Raw genomic sequence first — 21232 nt, 5'->3', positions numbered from 1 at the left:
CATTAGAGGGGAGAGAGACCCCGATGATCTTCTCTGCTGTTCCCACTATCCGCTGTAGGGTCTTGTGGTCCGATATGGCACAGTTCCCAAACCAGACAGTGATGCAGCCGCTCAGGATGCTCTCGATAGTTCCTCTATAGAAGGTGGTCAGGATCGGTGGTGGAAGCCGGGCCTTTCTCAGTCTCCTCAGAAAGAAGAGACGCTGTTGTTTCAAGATAAAAGTAAATGGTTCAAGACAAACTTATATACCTTGCTATACCCTCAATATCTCAATATCTCTCACTAAGTCTCACTAAGTCATCTACAAAAGGAGGTGTAGGAGGTGTAGCAGCCATGGCAGATTGCCATGAATCAATCGTAATCTCCACATTATGACTTTTTTCTGAAAATTTAATTTCAACTTTATTTTCCAAGATTTTTCTACTTTAATTTCAAAATTTTGTCTGTATTCTCTAAATGTTCAATCAATTTTTTTTTTCTTAATGTGTCCCTAATACTCGTAGGCTAGTCATAGAAATTTGATGCCTAAACCAAATATATGCGACTATATACAACTATAGTAAAATGTGAAAAGAAAATCAACACAAAGCAACACCTTATGCAAAACATAAAGATCCCAAGTGGAATATGCACTGCACTAACCTGGCTGGCAAAGTCCTGCTGCAGACTTTGCCAGCTTGGAGTCACCTCTTAGTGACTCCAAGTTTCAGTCATAATCTCAGAAACAAACCATTTGTCTTTGAACTGATGCTGTGGATCCTATTTGAATGAAACTTGCTGACCTTGATGTCATAAAGCGAGCCATCTTTAAATGCACCAGAGGTGTCAGTTCAGCCTGCAGCAAAGTGCCTGTATTCAATATGTGTGGACATAAGGCAGAGCTATTTTCACTTGTCAGTAATGGCTACTTTGATGAGTGTCTACATCAACAGCATATCTGTTAAGTTTCAGCTCAAGAATGTTAAGAGATAACTGCCAAATGGAGCCTTTGACATGACTGTGTTTGGATCAATAAGCACTCTGATCTTAAGCTCTATTCAGATGGGATTAGGGTGATTGGTATAAGAGATGTAAACATGTCTATGTACGTATGTACACTTGAAGACAAACTCTAAACAGAACAGTAATGATATGACAAGGTGAGTTATATATGAGTTATATATAAAAGTATATTCTAAAATTTTCTTTTACAAACTAGTCAGAGCAAAATTTTGACTTTTATTTATGTTTTTTTATTTTACTTTTTGTTTTTACGTGAGTCTCGTGTGTTTTTTTTTGTTTATTACACAGTATCATTCTGTTCATTTTGTGAATAGAAATTTTGAATTGCGCAGGTTGTTATATTTGTTCGATCTGGTGTAGCATGACACCTAAAGGGGATTGTCTTTGATTTTCCTCAAATATGTCCAGTCAGAATGGTAGATATTCATATTATACAGGGCCAGGACATGTACAAATCCAAATCTCAATTTATCCATTTGAGAGAGAAGCTCAGGCTTCAGGCTGCTCTAAAGACTTAATTCCAGGGTTATTGTTTTTTTACCCATGGCTCTGTATGTTTTCAGTAAGAAAAGGTAGTCTTAATATGGCCATTTCAGGCAGACAGCCCTGAGTGTGAAGCCAAAAGAACAAAAGAGGGGCTGCACCAAGGCCCAGTATGAGACAAATGAGGACTATTTTGAACTGTAAATGCAGAACTGCTGAAATTAAATTCAAGAATAAAAATGTGAAGTTGTAAATCAGAATAATTAGTCCTCTATAAGTAGCCACAGAAGTGTCTTCTATCCTGTTTCACACATTTTATTTAATTAAGGTTTGTCTTTTATTTGTGCCGTCTTGTTGCTGTAGCTGGTGGGAGATTTAGCACCACCAGCTGGTGATCTCATCTTGATTCTTCCTATGCATAGTAAATTGCACGTTTTAAAATGAGGTCTGGAAATTCTTTTAAAAACACCATCACATCAGCAGCAGTGAGACAGTGGTGCAGTGGTTAGAACCATCGCCTCAGATCAATGACGTTCTGGTTCCAAACCTGCTGCCTGGCTGGAGTCATTCTTGGTGGAGTTCATATCTCTTTCAGTGTGTTTGCAGTGGATTCTCTTGGGAAGCTCTGGCTTCTTACCACAGTTCAAGACATGCATGCTAGGTTTAAGTGGTGGGTCTCAATATGAGCATGGATGACTGTCTCTCTGTGTTACCCTATGAGTGTACTGCCTCTTGCCAGAAATCAGCTGGGATAGGTCCCCTGGAACCTTGAATTGGATAAGCAGTTAAGACTTTAATGGATGGATTCACTGTTACTTTGCAGTGTGCTCCTGGAGACATTTCTGTTATAGTATGTACTATTAGAAGGTCATGTCTGCATTCACCACTTGTTTCTGTAATTTGTGGTGCTGAAGTTTTGTGCTGAGTTCTCAGGGTCATAGGTTTATAATTTTCTACTTAAATAAATGCACTGGGAGGATAAGTGGTAGTGCAAAACAACTGTACAGAAAATAAAAAGAAATGTCTTTAACATACTGTAAATTAACTGTCAGTATAAAGAATGATCACACCCATAAGATGACACAGTTCTGCAACTTTGCAAAAAGATGTATTTGTGCTTGACATCCTGTACATCGGTTGTTACAGTGATAATAAACAAAAAGGTGTCAGTGTGTGCTTAAATAAACCATGTAACATTTTTCACAGTTTGATCCTGAGCTGCTTGAACAATAACGAACCAGCACAGCTGTGGAGGAAAAAGAGAAAGTGAACTAAAGCACAGCGTCTGAGTCTGATCTCAGTTTGGAGTGAACTGAGTGTTTCTGTGCTTTTAGGTATAGTTTAGGCAGATGGCTCTCCACCATATGCTGTTGGAGGGAGGCTTGCCAACATCCTCATAGACATCATTTTGCACAGGTCTAGTTACATGTGAGCTTATTTTTTACTGAGTATTTAAGAGAAGGTTGAAAAGAGGACTGAGTTTTTCCTGGCGTGACTGTAAAAACTACTGGCTTGCTGAATCCATGTGGGACTACAAATGCAGGTGTAGGTAATCCAGTTCAAATATGCATTTAGCAGACGTTCTTATCAGGGAGACTTGCAGCAAGCGTGCAGTAAAATAAGCCTGAGTTCTCCTATCACCAAGAGGGCGCCAACAGGAAGGAGTTTATAGCTCTTTTTAGAAACATGAAATATAATCAAAGGAAAAGCATGAGAACAACTTCTTTGTCACAGAAGGAAAAACATTGCTTTGATTTGAGTCCAACCAGATTTCTTACCATGTATGAATCCCACTTAAAATAGGAGTTTTTACAGAGCTTTGAATAGTGAGACAATATATGAATCACTAGTTCTCCACCATCCAAGCAGTCTTTGTTCATCCTCTTACGTTTGACATTCCCTATTTTAAGCCCTACATGTCATGTCTCTTTCATATGAAATTAGGCTTTGATGAATATTGTATGAAAAAGAACCTGCTCGCAAAGAGACTGACCTTCACAGCTGCTTTGCTACTGCCTTTGAAGTATTGTCAAGTCCTGTGAGCTTACGAAGGCACTTAGACTAACAGATGTAAAAAAAGAGAAAAGGACTGCAAAATATTTAACTACCGTCGCATTGATTTGAAAAGGCTAGCCATGAGGCTCAACAGACGAGGGCTTAATCACCAGGATGGTGGTATTTGAAGCGGCAGTTTAAATGCCCTTTCTCCTTGTTCTGTATTGGTGAGCTGTCTGCGTTGGTCCATTCAGCTGCATAGCTGTGATAAAGGTTAATCTGTCCGTGTCAGATATCACAGTGTAATGGCTGTCTTTGGATTAAAATAACAAACCAGGAGAAACCAGGCTAAAAGATGCATGCACATACACATCAAGTCTTTGACTCTGTCTCCATTAGTGATTTTGCTGTATAATGTGTTTTATCAATCTTTTTATCAGTTTGGCTCCTTTGAAAACACACTGTCCTTCCTGCTAAAGGCACTTTATAAATAAATGTATCTGGACTTAATTTTTCCCTTTCACAGTCTGATGGTCTGCGGCACTGCCAGCCATCTGAAGAGTTTTGAGTAAATAACTACTGACTTTTTAATCAAAGACACTGAGGCTTATGGCCCCACCTTAACACACGCGCCTGAAACATCTGGGTGACCAGCTGCTTCTTTCACTAATCCGATCGACTCTTTAATGTTCTCTGAGAACATCTGGCAGCGCCTCAGATCTTTGATTGATCTCACCTGGCAGAATCCTGCTTTTTGGCTGCTACCTTGCTCAGTAAGCATTTTTTTAAGAACACGCTTTAAAAATGTCATTGCACCTCACTGCGATGCGTCGATTGAAAAGTGGAGACATAACCGGTGGCACATCTGAGGTGCTAGTCAGGTGTTTGGCCTGCAACTTTTTATGTTGACACAACGGCCTCAGGTGACTCTGATTGCTGGCTCATTTGCTCTTTTTAACGTGTCACTGACTGTTCATACTCGGGGTTATTGGGACCAGCAGCCTGTTAATATCAGCTGCTCTGATGTGGGGCAGAAACGCTGCAGGCTCCACTGACTTCACGCTGCATCCTTCACTTTCCTTCAAAGCAGAAAAATGACAGAACCTTGATAGCAGAATGTGACCAAGGTGATTGCCCCTGTAGATCTAAATCAAACCTCAGTGCATGATTACCTTTCAAAAGGATGTATGAGATATGTTTGGAATGTCTGGAGGAACAAATGATAGCTCTTGGTAATGTGCCACCATTAGTAAGGATATAATAATTGGGGAGGTAGGGGATAACATAGTTAGAGGGCCATGCTCTTAATCAGTGTTGATTATAATTCTAAGACTGATGGCAATGGATTATCCAATAATACTTTGAAAAATCAAATCAAGCATTCTATTTTGAGCGTAATTCAAAAACATTTCACTAGTTAAACAGCGCAGTCTGAGGCTCTGGAGCCACAGAGTAAACAATAAAAGATGCTAAATATGAGAACAGACCTCCATATGCATAGAATTTGTCAGACTGGCCTATAGGGCCGCTTGTGCTGTGCTTGGCCCACTTCCTGTTTGAAACCTGAGATGCAGAGCGTCTGTCGGGGCAGTTGTCCAAACTACAGCCTAATCAGGCCCTGTGCCATCTTTGTACAACTTCACCACAAGCTGTCGAGCTCAAGAAAGCTGTGGTGCCCTTGTGGGCAGCGAAAATGGCCATCACTTACTATGGAAACACAATCTTGGTAAATTTAGATGGAGAGACGTGGAGCACAGCTCTGTACACTACATGCTGTGCAGTTTCTCTCCTAGTAGCTTCTTACCATAATGAAACTGGCAATTGAGATGCTTATCTGAACAGCTGGGTGGCTCAGTCTGTAGATATCACAAGCAAGACCACTCTCAACCCTTTTTTGTGCCTTTCTCCCTCTCATCCCATCCACGTCATCCTGCTGAGTACCTGGACTAAATAAATGGTTGGAGTCATAAATTGTATGTGGTGCACCCTCAAAGTGTCTCTATTCTGGGATGTTATGCAGTTGAGGAGCTGGCTTCACCCAGACCACGTGCTTCTCTCTCCGTGCTGTTAAAATTGTCAGCTGCACTCATTTTCACCACTTGAGTGCAGGTTCTTATGAACTCAACCTTGGCTAATCCGCAGAGCAAGACTTCTTATAGCGTCTTTGTGGAGATAATATTATTGGATAACATGTGATAAATCTTGATTGTTAGCAATCTGTTTTAGAGAGATTTGGAGAAGAGGGGGAGGTAGGAAATGGTAATCAACATTGTGAATGGCCTGATCACCCTTAGGGGATGTACACTTGTTACTTTTCAATTCAATGAGCTTCACAGCTGTTGATTTATCCTACAGCAACCCGTGTCTGTCTGTTCTGTGTCTGTATAGACAGTGATAACCTATTTTAAAAGTCACAGCTCCCAGTTCACACAAAGAGCGGGCTTGTCACTAGAGATGGCACGATACCACTTTTTTATGTCCGATACCGATATCATAAATTTGGATATCTGCCGATACTGATATGAATCCGATATAGTGTTTTTTAATCAATAAAACAGTTTTTTTTTAATATATTGCTGCATTTTGTATAAGTTCATACTCAAGTTTAAATAAACGCCAACACTAAAGCTATTCTGTTATACCTGTATGTAAAAAATACACTGCACCCAAAATATTTCAAAGTTCAGCAATACTGATCAATCTAATAAACTTAAACCTACTCCATCCTCCCTATTCTGGTATTTCAAAGAGTACTTAGCAGAAATATTAAGCAACCTAACTAATAGGGTTGCAAACTCCCAGCAAAAAAAAAAAAAAATAGGGAACCACCCCCCACGCTCCACCTCATGATGCTTAATCAACGTAATCAACTTTAATTTGATGTAGGGGGGGAAAATGCACAGAATTAAATTATTTTTCAAGAATAATTAAATAGATTCAACATCTTTCTTCAACAGAATTGCAGACTGCACAGATGGTATCTTCCCAAAGGAAAAAGTACTATAGCTTAATAATAATGGATTGGATTTATATAGCGCTTTTCAAGGCATCCAAAGCGCTTTACAATGCCACTATTCATTCACTCTCACATTCACACACTGGTGGAGGCAAGCTACGGTTGTAGCCACAGCTGCCCTGGGGCAGACTGACAGAAGCGATGCCGCGATATGGCAGCCTCGGCCCCTCTGGCCAACACCAGTAGGCGGTAGGGTAAAGTGTCTTGCCCAAGAACACAACGACCAGGACAGAGAGCCCGGTGATCGAAGCGGCGACCTTCCGGTTACAGATACGCTTCCCAACCCCCTGAGCCACGGTTGCCTTACTAGGGTATATTAGACTTAACAGTTACTATATACAGTAATGGACTTCTATATATTTTACATCAGATTAAAACTTTGGGTGTAAGATTCAGATAATTATTTATTAAAAGCTCGACATTTTAAATGAGAATAAGAAAGAAAAGTATGTCTTTGTGCCCCCTTCTCCCTGTTCATGCCCTATCGGCCCCCCTGGCTAAACTTTGCTAGATCCGCCCCTGCACAGTTACCAGCCGTCAGCTGCGTAGAAAAGGATCCTGGTGTAGAAAGTAATATTAAATAAATTCTAATCAAGGTTAAACGTGCTGCTGTTGTTCAGCCGCTGGTTTCCTCTTTCTGGCGCAAAGTGGGCCAAAAACAAACAAGAGAGACAGACTCACGACAGAAAAGCCGATCAGCTGATCATTAATCAGTTTCACGATTGAAGTAGCAGCAAGAAGAGGCAGTCGCTCCATATATTGGTTGTTAAGCTTAACGTGGGAATGCTTTACAAACATTCAGAGATAAACTTACACACTTGCTTTACTTCTCTCTGGGATCACTTCCTCGGAGATAAAATGCCGGTTTGGTAGCGAGGCTCCAAATACACACAGCCGCTCTATCACGTGAGCACACTGCTCCGACGTGCTACAGTTATGAGCAGAGTTACGCCGTGTCGCAAGTTTTGTGAGGTGCTTTTTTGATATTTAATGGATCGGATTACATTTTTTATTTCTCTCCGATATCCGATCCAGTAATTTACGTCAGTATCAGACCGATACCGATACGTGATATCGGATCGGTCCATCTCTACTTGTCACAATGTGATCATAATGTGGTATCGATAACAACACAGCTGAGTCTTAAAGCCCAAACACTTCTGTTCACCTTCACTTCCACAGTTTATTCTTACAGATGGAGATTTTCTGTAGGATAAAGATGTTTTTGAAGAGTGAGAAGATGCAGCTTCACTCATCACATTAAAACCCAACTGATGTCCTCTAGGTGGAAAAGGATGTGGCAAAAAAACAAAACAAACTATGGCAACTGCTATGCCAAAATGGGCAAAGATCCCTGCAGCATTGCTCGCTTAATTCACATGCAAAGACAGTATGCTCTGCGTGTGTATAAGCTCAACGTGTCAAGCTATCTTTCACACATTGCAGCAGCTCCTGTTTTTGTTTTGTGCCTAACAAACTCAGACATGCTAAGCAGAAACAAAGAGAAGCAGGGACAATAGATGAAAGGAGACAAGACAAGGGGAAAAGAAAAAGCAAAGGCACAATGCTGTGTGTTTTTCTCAGTGAACAGCTATTGATGCATAATTTGTTTTGAACTGATTAACTAGCATGCATAAGGACTGTGAGGTGCTATTGTACAGCACTGTAATGATCTGTCACCTCTCCTGGGAGCATAGTGTTTTTCGGATTGAGTGTGACACTTTTCTTGGTGGATAACCTTCAAGAAAGTGAGAGTGGACAGCTTTGCAGCAGCCTGGTCTCATAGTAATAAGTTAAGTTGCCATAACCACCAACACAGTGCATGCTGTGGCGGTAAAATATAGACTTTACAAAACAACAAAAAACAAATTTGGATTACACATTCTCAGTTCAAGCGGCATGAATCTTGAATCCAATTTAGTTTCAGTTAATTTCCCAGAGTGAGTTAGCTCAGTTTAATGTTTGTTCTATGAAACTTTTTAGTTTTAGTTGAGGTAGTTGGGCAAAGATACAGTTTTTGTAGTTTTGCCTTTGTACACCACAAGAATAAAGTTTAAATCTGACAACTTGAGCTGTGATTGAAGTACACGGCTTTAAGTCAAGAGCATTAACTGTTTTAAAATTGTGGCCAGTCTCATACATATTATTCCAGATATACATATCAGAGGCAAAATATTAACATCTTCCTCTCCTGTTGCAAACACACCCTCGTGTTTCAGACTAATTATAAAGCTAGAAAAGTGAGAATACAAAGCTTGTTTTGTTTTTGTTTTTTTTATATTTTTACCTGAAGTGAAAAGGCCATTGCTTCAAAAAAGTACTATCATTGTAAATTGTTTGTATATAACCCCACAGCAAACAACTAATACCTGTTTAAATAAACAGAACATAGCACTGAACCTAAGCCTCTGTTTACATCAAGAACTGGTATGTTTTTTTTTTTGTCACAGTGTCGTCTATTCATCTTAAAGCTTCAGATGCCATCACAAGGCTATTCTAAGCTGCAGGCCATGCTCAATCTATCATCTCTTTGTAAAAAAAAGAAAGAAAAAATCTATCAGTGAAAAAGTCAGCCATAGCCACCTTCTGTGACATCTCAAAGTGGGGCTGAACCGCTGCTGTATCGCTACAGGATTACAGGTGATCTGTCAAAGCAGCCAGGTGTTTTGTATGCTCTTCAGTGTCCCTTAGAAACAGCATCTGCTCCCTCGCATCCTCCCAATCAGCTGCCCTGTGCACACACACACACATGCACTCTTTGTGCTCTATGCCCTCTCCAGCCCTGCTGTTTATCTACACTTTCCCTGACACTGTTCACCTCAACTTGGAGGCGACACAGTCATACCTGGGCACAGGCGTTTTCTAAGTAGCAGAGTTTGGCCTGTCAGCAGGCTGGATTTGCTGTAAAGCTCTGTGAATGCACAGGGAATTAGGCCAGTAGCGGTTGGATGGGCACAGTAACAATTAGTTGCGGTGGAAGACAGCGAGAGGCGTCTCTGGCTGTGAATATGCATGCTGTGGTTCTCCACTCCTTGTCATTGGGACTTAATAAAAATGCACGACTCAACAAGGGGCACTGAGCAGAAAGATTAAACTGGGTTAAGCCACCAAACTGCCTGCATCTCTTGAATTTTACATCTTACAGGGCTAGAGGCACAGTCTATCCTTCTGACATACTCCACTGGTCTTTCAGGCAGATCTCAATGCATTCACCGATGTGTGTGAAGTGATACAGGAAGGCCCCTCCAATCTCCTTACCAGTGGACTGGAACGAAGCTCACCAACACTGCATCTCTGTATCTGGACGGGGCTTAGATCTGAGCCACAACATTCAAAAGGAGTCCTTACATGGGTCAGCCTAAACCAGGTCTAAACAGATACAGGGAAGAATGACTAACCATGACTCACATGACGATGCAGGTGGGAGCATTTGGTAATAATACACACTGACAGCAGGGAGTTACCTCAGACTTTGAACTTTAGTTCAAATATAAAGTAGTAGATAAGGTGATACCCCCAAAATTTGAATAAATAAATAATCTGCAAAGTCGGAATGTGGTTCCAATTCAAATATTTGAGCTAAAAAATGTTTTACTTTAAGCTGAGACTCAAGAAAATATTGTGGCCAAATAATTCAGACTTTGTCTGATCTGACCATAAAACGTTTCTCCAGAAAGCATTTGGCTTCAAATTTCAGATGAACTGCAGGGTGTTGATTTTGGAGCAGAGGCTTCTTTCTTGGTCAGAACCCCCTCTGTTCATAGTGATGTAAAACTCGATTCAGTGTGGACAGTAAACCCTGGTGTTTCACTAGTTTTCAGGTCATGACAGGTTTGAGCTTTTGGGGTTGTTCTTGAACATCCTAACCGATGACATGTTGGAAGAACTTGCACTTAGTACATACAATTGTTTGAACTGATGATGCTGTAATATGCAGTTGTTTAGAAATGGCCAGCTAATCTTCTGGAATGCATTCCCTATTAAAAAAATCAGAATTTATTGACTAAAAGCAAGCTTTGTACCAACAAACTAACTAATTTGAAAGCAGTCTACTAATGCTGCCAAGAAGAGTAATCAAATATTCAGCCAGATTTATGCCAGAAGCTTATAGAATAGAATAGAATAGAATAGAAAACTTTATTTGTCAATTTCTTCAAATGTACTTGCCATACAAAGGAATTGAAATTACGTCCCATGCGTAGACATTGACAACAATAAAGTGCAGATGCACAACAAAAACAGCCCTAACAATAAGGTAATATTAAATAGGTAACAGGATAGACAAAAAATAAATAAAATAAAGTGTTCCAACAGTGTTCCCTGGAACAGCTTGATGGGCATCAAAGGTATCTGGTCAAGGTGCAACTTCCTAAGGAACATCTTAGTGATGGATTAAATAGAATCTAAAATAATTTTGAACTTGTGTACCGAATTTCTTATTTTTTAAGTCGTTAAAGATGTATGCTGTTCATCTTTCCACCCTGGAAAAAAAATAGTTCAAAGAAATCATTAAAAACCCAAACCAACTGTGATATTCATCCCCGTGATAATTGTATGTGAACTTTTGACCACTATTGTATCAAATTTGCACATAGATTAAACCTCTGGTATAATTCTGTTTTTATAGTTATTTTTTACTGTTAAACACTGATGAGACTACAGCTAAAAGAATAAAAACAAAATCATTCTCACACAGATTTTAATATTAATTCAATTTAATTTTAATGGAGAAGGAGTTGTGAACGATTCCTCCATGTTTTAATGTTGGAGCTGTGATGCTGGTAAGTCTGTTAACTCGCACAGTTGGCAGTTTTGTCAGCTTCAGATAGGCTAAGCTTTTCCAAACAGTACATCTTTTCAGAACCTTTAAAGCACACAAACTGTAATACAGCTCCTGAACACAAAATGACTGTTCAGTGCTGTTCCTGTTACAGACACTCTGCTAGCATACCACTGAATTTTCTGCAACAACGGTAAATAGCATGCCAGTCACAGCCAAGTCAGAAAAGTAGGCGTATTTTACGCCAGTGACTTGAACGTGTCTGTCAAATTAAATTACATATAAGTGACATCACAGCTTGATAAAAAATCCTACTGTAAATTGACAAAACTGCCCACAACTATGTATTAAGTCTAACATGATTGAATTTGCATTGCTTCACGCATGCAGCATTGTCACATTTTTCACCTGAGCGCCACACTTTACAAACAAAATGTTCAAAATGAGGTAGAATGATGATCATGTAACATAATTGATCACAGTAAAAAACTAACTTTTTAAGGCTTTGATACTTTTTGAGACGATGTGAAAATTTGTAACCATAAAATGTCATTGGAGATATGTGGCTAAAAAAAGAAGGATTATTTAGATTAATATGAGTACTGATTCATCCTTCTCCCACTCGATCATATGCAATAACGACAGTAGTGGCCTGTCTGTGTGTGGGCTACCATCTGCTTCTCTTTCGCATTCACTGGGCATCTTCATTGCAGTCAAGAGAGGAGGGATACATCATTCATCAGAGGAAGAAAGCCTTCACTTGATATTCAAAAATCAGCCATGTTACTCTGTCAGCGTACAACTTCTGATTTCCAGGCTCTTTGTAACACTCTGATTTGCTCGCCTTCCTTCTCTGGTCTTCTTCAGTCCATTCCTTTTAACTTTGTCAGGGAGAAAGGATTCATTATTTGAATACATCCGCTCTGTCACTAATTTAGAGGAGAGTGAAATGGAGACTGATGCCCTCTCCGACCTGAATCTGCCGTGTCTAATTATGCAGTCTACTTTTTTTAGGTCGTACCTGGTGTCACAGCGCCACACTCCAGCAATGTTAAGTGGCATTTTAATGGGTTTCCTGCCACTGGTTCATGTTAAAAAATAAGGACTGCTCCGTATTAGGGATCAAAATTACCTGCAAGAGGGGGCAGAGTCATTTACTATCTTGAGTAGAGGGGTAAAATGAAAAATTGAAATGAAGCAATTCCCGTCTTGCTGGCTTTCTATTAATAATTTTGTTACTCATTCATTATTGTTACTATTAGGTAAACACGCGCAGGTTCATATGTATGCAAAAACAGATGGTAGAAGAATACGGCATCAGTTTTCTAGCTCTGGTTGTGTTTTGTTAAAAAGATAATCAGGATTTCATTTATTTCTCTTTCCACAGCCCTCAAAGCGCTGCCTTCAGATCTTTAAATGACACAGCATGAAAGTCTGTTGCTGCCGACCTAATAAACAGCCAGGCTCATACTCAAGATGTTGTATAGCTAAAAATGAGATGCTGTCCTAAAGGACACCTGGCAGGTCAAATAGACCAGATTTAATCTGTTCTACTTAGCTGCACTGTGTCAGGAAAAACAAGACTGTGTCAGTAGAAAAAAATCCTAAATAAATCAGAAAATCTGTGAGGCAAAAGTACAGGCTAACAGAGAGACTGAAAAGGAGACACTCCCACACCTGAAGCCAGTACAGAATCACCTGTGGTAAAATTGTAAAGCTACATCCACACAGGGAGAGATGCTCATTGAACATCACTTAAAAGCTCATGGATAGTCCAGGCTCTGGTTGCCTAGGTAACACTCTCATATCTTTACTAGGTCATATGTCAATCAGTGATACCCTGCACTCCCACGAGTACTTGCTGCAGTCCCTGGCCTTAAAATTTGAGAAAAGTTTATTTCAGGACCCAACCACTTCCGATCAGAGTTTTTTTTTCTCTTTTTTTCTAAATTTTGTTCCCCCATTCGTAATCACTTGAAGTTGCCAAATGCCGCTGACTTTCTATGGTCTTTGCTCGCCACATCACAGTGAATCACTTCCTGTGTGGAAACTTAACTGTAAGCTTGTCTTTTATCCCTTCTCGCATAATGCTGTCTGCATTTATGTTTGGCAATTATTTGTACCTTGTAACGTTCTCTCTTTAAGCACAGCTGATTTACAATATCTGGTGGGTAAGCTAACCAGGAAAATGCATTTAAGTATTAAATAAAAAATATAAATATTAAGATCAGAAAAGTATCTCCTACTATTATTATTATTAATAATATTAAGTGTTAAGTTATTATTTACAGGGGATGAGAGAAGATGTGTGAGGACAGATGCGTAATGCCACCAGAGCATAATGAAAATATGACAGCAGTATGCTAATGATATACAAAGCGTCAATGGATTTAATCTTTTCATTAATTTCTATTCATTAGGATTTTTATTTCCATTTTTGATAGAAAGCAGAAGGCCAGCCCAACTGAACAGGCTGACGTCAGATGTGTGTCCTTCTACAAACCAAGTCGGAGTATAATAGGCAGTACACAGCCTAAAACAGGACATATAAGCATGCGATGTAAGCTTCTTTAGTGTGCTTGTATATTAACAATGTAAACCTCCTGAGACAATTTTATAATAACCTCACTTATCTTAGCTTATTTTTTATATAAATGTGCGGGTGCTTTCAACAAGTTAACAGTTTCTTCTTTAACATTCATTTTCATATTTCTAAGGTTTAAGTTAGTAAACTGTGATTGCTATTATAAAGACTAGTGCAACAGGTCATTTCTGTAGAAAGTCTAATTGTGAGAACTGACTAAAGGAGGAAATTGCTTTGTTATTTTATTGTTTTGTTTGCATTTGTTCATGTAGTATGTTTCTTCATAGTGCGTCACTTGAACTATTTATTTTAATTTGGTGTTGTAGCAATTGTGAGAAATGCATTTCCCATGAATATTGTTGGTCATTGTTTTGCAGAAAGGTCACTGGGGCTGATGTTCGCAAGGAAAACTACTTAACTTTCTTAGTAAACCTAGCTTAATACTCGATATTACCATAACTTCTTACAGATGTTGAAACCAATTTTTTAAAGCATTTTTATTCAACTTTTTACAGGTATACAGGATTGAGATGCTCTCCTTTGCACAATACTGTAAGAGTGCTTAGCCATAGGCTGGACGCCATAAGCCATATAGCCATAAGCCTTTAAAGGTTTTAATCCTTTTTTGAAAAATTTTATGTTATCCACATTAGCTTTACATCCTTCTGCCATCCTCCTCTAAAGTGAAATATTTACCCCCTGAATGTCCTACCAGCTGCTATTGGCCCAGTGAGGGAAGTCTGTGGTTGTACTTATATGTGGAACTCATTCAACTCTCTGCTTAAGTCCGGATTAAAATAAATACTTTTATTGCTCTGATACTATGAGTGCTCAGTATAAAGACTTATGTTAGACTAAGAGAAACGGGAAAGCCCTATTTTGCAAATCAAAAGGTGAGTAAACTGAGTTTAGATGGGTTTATCTTCCTCTATAAAGTGAATTTCAGTCTAACTCCCTTGACACTCAGGCTTTGCTTAACAAGAGGAGCTGAGACAGAAAGCCCAAGGCACTGAAAGTGAAGGACTGTTAAATAATTTTTGTCAGAAGGGGTGGCAGGCTTGGATTCAAGCAGACAAGGCTTCAGCAAAACACAAGGGATCATCCTGTGGGGGGAAAAAGAATGTGTGTCATGCTCAACACCTTCGCAGGCCATTCTGATCAAGCTTTTTCACTAGATTGGCAGCTGCTGAACAGAGCAAAGTCCTGAAACACACACTTATATAAGTCACACACATACTTTAGATTGAAACTGAGGATGTGCATTTCAAGATATAAATGCTATTTGATTTTCAATGGGAACTATTCCTTTGTTTATCGAGGAGTTCCCCAAAACTGGTCTCAAATGCTGCACTTAGTCCATCCATCCATCCAACCATCCAGCCTCTTCCTGGTGGGACATGCCCAGAACACCTCACCCAGGAGGCATCCAGGAGGCATTCTTGTCAGGTGCCCAAACAACCTTAACTGGCTCCTTTCGATGTGCAGGTGTAAGTGGCTCTACTCTGAGCCTCTCCCGGATGGTCGAACTTCTCATCCTATCCTAATGTGGGCAACAACAGTGAGACCTGGCTGCACTTAGTTGTGGCAGATTTGTGAAGTGATAACTTTATTTGCCACAATTTGCACTGGACTTGAATTTTATTTTGTTTTGTTCTAGTACCGTCTAATCCCGCGTCTCACACATTTTATTGGTCTTATTTCTGTTCTTCTAATTCTGTTTAATGGTCATCAGCAGACCACTTCTCGATACATTATCACCATCTTCTGGCATTAGCAACACATTAAATGAGGGCAAAAAAAATTTTGACAAAGGGGTGTTCAAGTCGGTCAAGGGTCCTTGTCGTGATCCGATAGTTAGTAGGTAGGAAAAGCTCCTCTTGTGCTGCATTACTTACAACGCTTTACCTCTGCTGTGCTGATTACTCATACGTCTGCTATACCTCCTACTCAAAACTTCCAACCTTATCTGTTTATTTCCCAGAACTGCATGCCACAACACTGGGTGCATCTTAATTGGAAAAAAGTAAATGTTTTTAGTGTTAGGAACTTTCAAAAAAAAGGTTATTTCTCTGTGTTACCAAGTAATAGTAGAAAGTTTCTAGTTATGTTGATATTCTTTCTCATATATATATTGTACTTCTCACACAGATGATGATCACAAATGATCACCACAGAGCTGGGATCACAGTCTCACAAAATGATCTTTAAATTGGTCTATATATCATGAGCCCAATGTGCCGTGGGCCTGTAGCTTCTATGCTCTCTGACCAAGCTAAAGACAAAGATATGAAGAGCTGTAATACACTATTATGTGAGAAAGACATATTTTCCCAGACACACAAGGTTTTCTACAGATGAGTTTTCTGTGTCCTTCAAGTTCTGTTTTTTAAAGTAAATTTGGCCAACTGAGTTACTTGGACTATGGAAATATCCACAAATGCTGTGCAATTTACAACAATAGGATTAAAACACTTGAGAACAAATTGGATGATAATAGCCCCAGACATCAGATTCATGGAGAAATGTCCTGCAATTCTTCACAGATTATTCTTTTCAGCTGCTCTTTGCTGCTGGTGTTCAATTCGTTTAAAATCAAGATAGAGAGATAGAAAGAACTTGCACTTTTGCCTCTTTTCAAACCTTGGGGAGTCAGCGTCATGTTGTAATATCATATCCTTTTTGACACTGGGTGCAGGACTGCTCAATTATGAATTGAAATCTGTGCTATTTAACATAATTAATCAGGAACTTAACAACCATTGTGCATTTGTTGAACCTAAAAAACATTTGCGTTACATGGGATTCCCATGAACGTAAGTTCAATGAAAAATACCTAAACAAATGTATCGAATGGTACTATGGTAGTGGGGACATGTAGCAAGTTAAACTTAATTTGTACTTTTGGTTAACGCGTATGTAGAGCCAGCCTATACAAGAGGCTGACTTGGCAGCATTTATACCTGTACATCTCGCGGCTTCATTTCTCTGGATTTTCACGATGCGGTTTCTGTCTTTGGGTTGACATAAGTTGATCCATTCTCTTCTAATCAGTTTGTAAAATTATGTGACACAAGAAGTAGCTAAAGATGCATAAAAGGAAATAATGGTGCTTTACAGGTCAGTCGCAGTTACTGCAGGCTATGTCGACATGAAGTGTGGACAACCACCAGTCGCGCAGCCACCAGTCCCAAATCCTCCAAGTGGGCTGCCTGGGTGAAGAGGCCCACATGGGAGTGGATGGTAATCACAGCGAGAGCAATGGAGAGCTGACAGCCAGCCAACACTTGGAACATGGAAAGCTGAAAGCAAGTCGCAGAACCCAGTGTTGTGTTCAGAATTTTTGGAAGGAAGTTTTTGGAAGAAATCTCAGGAGAAAGATTTGTCTTTTAAAAAAGGATTTACTTTGCTTTTGGCAGTTGAAATTACAAGTTTACACAGCGCTGCGGACCTCTATGTGAACCAACAGCATGTTTCACAAAAAGGATGCCCCTCAAACGGGCTGTACACATCTTCCTCCATATTTCCATGTCCTCAAAACTTCTATAAATCTTTATCTTTGTTGCTAGTGTCAAAGTGGATGCATTTTGAGCTCTTTTGATTTTCCGCAGATTTTTCTTGTCCATTGTCCATGTTGTTCCAATCTTCTTCTTTCTCCCTCCTTTACGGAGGGAAAGTACGGCAAAAAGTACGGCATTTACAATTCCGTCTTTTTCAGAAACTCCCACGAAAATCTATTTTGTAAAGGCCACTCCTTGTGCCAGTGCCTGTTTGTTCTCAAAAACGCCACTTCTCCTTTCTGAGTCCAAGTCAGTTCAGCTGTAGAATGTCTCTTGGCAATGGTTAAAATGTTCAATGATGAAATTATTGCTCCAGCATCAGCCATCGAACACATCTTTTCATCCTCGATTGTACAGGTCTCCATTGGCTCCGTCATAGGTGTTGTAATTGAACCTACATATATTCCAGGGTCCTATCAGTATGGGTTTTGGTCCAGATCTCGGGAACCGCCTCTCCCTTTAAGCGGGGGCCTTTTTTGGTAGTCTGGTGCTCTCTTATTATCATACTCTGGAATCCATTGTTGTCATCCAGATGTTGGTCTCTGGGCACTTATCTGTTGTGGATATTGGTTTGGACATTCCTTCCTTCAATGTCCTCTCATTCGACAGGCAGAACAAAGATCACTGTCAGCGTGAGGCCTTCCTTGTAGTCTTTCATACACTTCTGCCTGGCGTTCCCCTCTCAAGCATTTTCTTTCAGCATTCCACATTTGTTAAGGTCATGGGCCTGGACCTCGTTCTTGTTGTCGCCTTGGTTTACACTCAGGCTTTGTTTGTGTAGCCAATGCAGCAGCCACAGCTTGTCATTTCCTACAATATATTAGTCCGGACAGTCACGCCGAACGAAGCTTATGACCTTCAGAAGACTGAGTGCCAACTCATTATGAGCACGTTTGCAGTAAATGTATGCAAATGATTATAACCACTTATTTTATGAAAAGAAATCAAACATTTTCAATCCCAACCCCAGAGGTAAAAGCAGTGGTTGGCTGCTATTAATGATTCCTCTACAGGTTTACCTGCAAAAAACTTTTACATAGTTTGAGTGCACCTTAGATCCTCTTTCTATTTGGGTCGTAAATGATAAACAAAGATGGACAATGTGTCAGCACATCTTCCCATTGTGCAATTGTGAAACTACAAAAGGTACTGCCATCATTTACAGCCACGGTGTGCAAAGTAGTGACTGAGTAATCAAGGGAAAGGGAGAGACTTCTACACTCCTTTCTTAACCCATTAATACACACACGCACACTCATTTTGAGATGGCGCATCATCCTTGACCTGGTATTGATCGTTTTTATGCTTACAGTGGGGCAAAAAAGTATTTAGTCAGCCACTGATTGTGCAAGTTCCCCCACCTAAAATGATGACAGAGGTCAGTAATTTGCACCAGAGGTACACTTCAACTGTGAGAGACAGAATGTGAAAAAAAAATCCATGAATCCACATGGTAGGATTTGTAAAGAATTTATTCATAAATCAGGGTGGAAAATAAGTATTTGGTCAATAACAAAAATACAACTCAATACTTTGTAACATAACCTTTGTTGACAATAACAGAGGTCAAACGTTTACTATAGGTCTTTACCAGGTTTGCACACACAGTAGCTGGTATTTTGGCCCATTCCTCCATGCAGATCTTCTCGAGAGCAGTGATGTTTTGGGGCTGTCGCCGAGCAACACGGACTTTCAACTCCCGCCACAGATTTTCTATGGGGTTGAGGTCTGGAGACTGGCTAGGCCACTCCAGGACTTTCAAATGCTTCTTACGGAGCCACTCCTTTGTTGCCCGGGCGGTGTGTTCTGGATCATTGTCATGTTAGAAGACCCAGCCTCGTTTCATCTTCAAAGTTCTCACTGATGGAAGGAGGTTTTGGCTCAAAATCTCACGATACATGGCCCCATTCATTCTGTCCTTAACACGGATCAGTCGTCCTGTCCCCTTGGCAGAAAAACAGCCCCATAGCATGATGTTTCCACCCCCATGCTTCACAGTAGGTATGGTGTTCTTGGGATGCAACTCAGTATTCTTCTTCCTCCAAACACGACGAGTTGAGTTTATACCAAAAAGTTCTACTTTGGTTTCATCTGACCACATGACATTCTCCCAATCCTCTGCTGTATCATCCATGTGCTCTCTGGCAAACTTCAGACGGGCCTGGACATGCACTGGCTTCAGCAGCGGAACACGTCTGGCACTGCGGGATTTGATTCCCTGCCGTTGTAGTGTGTTACTGATGGTGACCTTTGTTACTTTGGTCCCAGCTCTCTGCAGGTCATTCACCAGGTCCCCCCGTGTGGTTCTGGGATCTTTGCTCACCGTTCTCATGATCATTTTGACCCCACGGGATGAGATCTTGCGTGGAGCCCCAGATCGAGGGAGATTATCAGTGGTCTTGTATGTCTTCCATTTTCTGATGATTGCTCCCACAGTTGATTTTTTCACACCAAGCTGCTTGCCTATTGTAGATTCACTCTTCCCAGTCTGGTGCAGGTCTACAATACTTTTCCTGGTGTCCTTCGAAAGCTCTTTGGTTTTGGCCATGGCGGAGTTTGGAGTCTGACTGTTTGAGGCTGTGGACAGGTGTCTTTTATACAGATGATGAGTTCAAACAGGTGCCATTCATACATGTAACGAGTGGGGGACAGAAAAGCTTCTTACAGAAGACGTTACAGGTCTGTGAGAGCCAGAGATTTTCCTTGTTTGAGGTGACCAAATACTTATTTTCCACCCTAATTTACGAATAAATTCTTTACAAATCCTACCATGTGGATTCATGGATTTTTTTTTCACATTCTGTCTCTCACAGTTGAAGTGTACCTCTAGTGCAAATTACTGACCTCTGTCATCATTTTAAGTGGGGGAACTTGCACAATCAGTGGCTGACTAAATACTTTTTTGCCCCACTGTATATGGATAACCTGCTATATAAGAGACTTCAACTGCCTTTTAACTTAGTGTGAAGGACTAGGAAAGAGGCATGACCTTGGTACTGATTCTCTAGACCCCTGTCACTACTGTACATACACATTGAGATTGGAAGCATCACCAGTGCAAAATGGTAGCTCCCATTTAAGACGTATTTTGCATTTATACAACCCCATATCCCCATTCTCCCACCTCTTTGTTTCGCATTCAGCACTAGTCACTGTGGCAGTGCTGGCCAGATCCAAGTCAAAACACGCTGGACCCCATCTGTCCCAAACTAATCTATTTTGGTTTCATCTGACCGAATGTACTGCCAAACTTCACCAGCCTGTTTTTCGCCTCTTCCCTGTATTTGGAGAAATTTATTCTTGTATTTTTGTGTCCTTTTGTGATTTTCTTCTTGTTTATAGACGTTGATTTCATAAAAAGTCCTTCGCACTGTTTGAGCATCTCCAAGACACCAGTTTTCAGAGTTAAATCCTCTGCCAGATCAGAATAACTTAATATATGTATGGGCAGAGAAATTAATCAGCATTCAAGGATAACCTCTGTAAAAGAAGACACACAAGTTCAATACATGCATTCTTTGGGCTAACTAAACAAGATTACAAGTCATGTATTCAGTCATGTTAATTATTTTTTCCATATTCAAGCAGCTCTAACTGGAAATGATTTTTACTTTGCATGCTCCTAACCACTGCAGCAACTTTATGTTCAGAACTTGCTAATTCTCATGTACCTTTGTATCTTGGAGTTTTTTAGACTGTATCTAGGGGGATTTGGGAATTTCCTGAAGTTTTGTTTTACTGATGTTGTCAAACACCTGTTTAGACCATTACACAAAAATGTCCCCACAGGTCAGTAAGTTGGATTAGCTACCTAT

At 40.1% G+C, this 21232-nt stretch overlaps 1 long non-coding RNA gene across 2 annotated transcripts in view; it reads left to right on the top strand.

Moving 5' to 3' along the window:
• LOC145428238 (uncharacterized) overlaps positions 1–21232 on the top strand; it is a 183009-nt gene that overhangs the window by 76145 nt on the left and 85632 nt on the right. The window lies entirely within an intron of this gene.

The sequence above is a fragment of the Astatotilapia calliptera genome, chromosome 1 (genome assembly GCF_964374335.1).
Source record: "Astatotilapia calliptera chromosome 1, fAstCal68.1, whole genome shotgun sequence".
Classification (NCBI taxonomy): Eukaryota; Metazoa; Chordata; class Actinopteri; order Cichliformes; family Cichlidae; genus Astatotilapia; species Astatotilapia calliptera.
This window is presented reverse-complemented; position numbering and strand designations above follow the sequence as displayed.